Genomic DNA, 3,611 nt, shown 5'->3' on the forward strand with positions numbered 1-3,611 from the left:
AGCCCCAGTTTGTTGCTTATTTGTGGTGCAACCTTGAACAAAATGTTTCCCTTTCTGAACCTCTGTTTTCTCCTCTGTAAACATGGAGCTTATGGTCCGTGTTATGCCCAGGAATTCTTGGGATCCAAAGAGAAAATGCTCTTGCATGTATTTTGCTGTAAGTTGAAAGGTTCTGTGGACATGGTGAGCAGAAGGTCTCTTCCAGGTCTAAGTTATTTTTGATTGTCTAAGTAAGTCCTTGACCTTTTCTCTTGCCTGGGCCTGTGAATCCAGGAAGGAAAATATTGTTCAATATTTTTAGTGTTTTGATTTTCTGAAATGCCTCTTTCAGAAGCTCTCAAAGACCAGTAATCTGAGCCAGATTTAGCAGAACGACTTAAATAATAACGGTAATTATCCAGGTCATGATAGTCCCAGGATTATTTTCCTTCAGAAATATCCAAATAATTTAATTCGAGAGTAATTTTGAATTAAAACCACCAACATTATTGAAGCAGATCCTTCCTTTTTAAAAAATATAAACAAGGAGTTTCTGAAAGAGAATTCAGACCTTTAACTGTGTGTCCACAGAAGGGCTATAAGTGCTGTAAGCAAGCTTGCCTTTTTAAGCAGCTTGGTCTCATAGTCAAACCATTGAACTATTATGGAAGAGAGTAACAAACCCATGAAAATTTAAATATTGAGAGAATAATGCATACCATGTAACTTTAACACACCAAATCTTTTTTAGAGCAACAATGATATTCTTCACTCAGGCATAAGGCCCCCTGAGAATGTGCGGAGGATGCTCTCGGAAGGTCATTGCCGTAGCGATTGGACTCTGTGAGCAGATGATGCCCAGGGAAGTGGTCAGGTTAAATCCGAAGTTTTCCAGCATCACCAGCAACATCTCCGTTGGAAGGAAATCTCCAAACATGAAGTCTGGTCCTTTTTCTATTTGCATGAAAGGGATTTCATTGGCCTTCATCAACTCTAAATATCTTCCTCCAGTCCCTTTGAAAAATCAAAATAGAAATAGTGTGTCTCCGTCCCGTTAGAGATTGAGTTACAATAGTAAATTATCCAATTAAGATAAATGGGAAAATCTATCATTTCATCCTTGTCTGAAGAGACAGTCAGGGTTACAGCGGAAAAGTCAATCTCCTACCCTGTGTCCTTGTCAACACTCTGCCTTGACATTAACTGGTGAAGGGGTGAGCCACCAATGACATTTCCTTTCAGTGGACACTTCCTTGAGTTTGTGCACAGGCTGGTGGTGGTCTTTGTAGATGAATTTGACATGAAAGACCTATAGTTGTTTTCTCTGTGTATCATTCAGAAAATATTTGGATGGTTTTTCTTTTTTCTGTCCCTATTTGTGGGTGTGCCGTCAGCCAGCAAGGGGACAAGGGTTCTTGTAGCTACTACTCTGTGCCACTTACCTGCGTAGGGTAGGGAGTTTACATAGATCATCTTGGCTAAAATTTAGTCTCCAGCCCCGTGCTCAGAAACAGCCCAGGAGCCACAAATTAATTATGAGAACTTTGAGTCTCTAGTTAGCCTCTTAAGGAAATGCCAAAGATGGAGTTCATCCTTATTGCAGAGAAAAACATCATAAATATTCCTCCCGCCCGTTCACTGCCTTTATTATCCCCCTCCACCCAGACAGCAGCTGCTCCTGCTAACCCTCCCCTCTCACTCGGATATTCAGCTCCTAACTCTTCATTTCTCACTCCCACCCAGCTCACATGGCTTTTCAGTTTGTCTTCCTGACATTCCAGCCAAACCGTCTTGGTGTTTTGTTTTTTTTTTTAATGTGTATTGCTTTACCCTCTCTGACTTAATATCTTCTCTTGCTGGCCGATTATCCAGATTCTCTTCAACCACCATGATCCTGGAGATCTTCCCAGGAAGCAAGGATTATTTTTCCCTGGGATCCAGAGGAGGAATGGCCAATTGTGAATAATCATATATTCGTACTACATTTTGTTGGTATGATATGGGCACGGTGTGAATTGCTTTGTGAAGAGTCATTGGTGAACAGAATCCCAGGCTGTTGGGAATGTGTGCAGAGCTGTCTTCTGGGAATTTTGGTCCTGGTGGAAGAAAGGCCCTGAATCCTGCTATTTTGCAGGGGGTCCCCCTGCCCCTCAGGCCTGGCCCACAGGGGCTCCCTGAGGACCCAGCCCGGGGACATGGACATGGTTCCCTCAACTCTTGCCTGTCATGCAGTCTGGACTTCACTGAGGACTAGAATAAAGTCACCTCCTCTCTCAGGTGGAAACACTAGCTGCCATTACAAATGCACACAAGTGTGTCGGTGGTTCAGCACAGTAAAACTTTCCATCTCCCCGAGCCATCCAGGGCGGTGTTCCTTGTTGGCACGTGTTTTTTGTCCCTGCGGGAGTTCAGGATCAGGCTGTTGGAGGCTCTGCCATCATCAGTGTCTTCCAAGGTGACCCTGGGGGCCATTTCTGTTCCGATTAGCGTGGAGGGAAGGGAGCGTGGAGGCCACCGGCGGGCTGCTGTGCGAAGCCAAGAAGGGCTGGGGTCCCCAGAAGCAGGCGCTGGCACAAGGACTAATGTGCAGGTGATTTGTTTAGGAGGTGCTCCTGGGAGGAGGCAGTGAGGAAGCGGGCAGGGCTGGGAAGGGGACGGGGGGCCAGCATGGCGGTAATTTCAGACAGTGTCCCCAAGGTTGGGGTGATCCCGTGGGGAGCTCTGGGGCATTAAATTACACCTTAGGGTAGGTCTTGCCTCCACCAAGGGCTCTAGGCTTTCAAACTGGGGCAGAGGGCTGCCCAGGGGCATGTGGGAGCCTTGCATTCTTGCTCAATGCAAATATGGGGCCCGTTTAGCCAAGGACGGGCTCAAAAGAAAGTTGCAGGGCAAACCCTTGGAATCAGAGCTCTCCAGAACAAGAGGATGGACATGCAGAACTAGTATATGGGAGCCGAGGGAATTGGGCCAAGTGTGGATCCTGTCTCCTACACGTGGCTGCACTTAGTTACAAGGGGAGCTGAGAAATGCAATCTAGTTGTGCCTCAGGAAAAAGAGGGAACATGGGTCTTGCTGAAATACAGCGGTGCCTTCCTCACTCTTGTAGCTACATGATGCTCAGCTGAGCCCCTTTTGACTGTAAATACAGTAAATATAGCCTAAGGGACTTTCTCATTGGAATTCCGAGGCTGTGCCTGTGTGGGGGGCAGGGGTGGTGTGAAGGTAGGGAGGGGGGAAGGCCATGTATTCTGGGTAGAATAAAAACTGTAGAGCTTAGCTCCTGTCTGTAGTGACAGACACTTCCAAAAGAAACCCTGCTATCCCTGAATGCCTTTCTTTTGTTTTGCCCTGAACGTCACCTCACCTGCTCAGAGAGCTTTCTGGGCCTGGGAACAAGGCTTGAGCTCCTGGTCCTGGTCTTGGTCCTGGTTCTGGTTCTGGTTCTGGTTCTGGTTCTGGTAGACCCCCTGGGCCTCACTGCCCACCAGTCTCCTCCCACTCTCAATGTTCCAGCCCTTTCTGAGCCCATCTGGCTGCTCCTGTGTCAAGGACCTCCTCCCTTCTCCTGAAAAAGCTGACTCCTTTCCTTGTTGACCTGGCGAACTTCTCTTCATTCTTCAAAGCCCAGCCCA

This window comes from Artibeus jamaicensis, unplaced genomic scaffold (genome assembly GCF_021234435.1).
Source record: "Artibeus jamaicensis isolate MK-2021 breed Jamaican fruit bat unplaced genomic scaffold, CSHL_Jam_final contig_685, whole genome shotgun sequence".
Taxonomy (NCBI): Eukaryota; Metazoa; Chordata; class Mammalia; order Chiroptera; family Phyllostomidae; genus Artibeus; species Artibeus jamaicensis.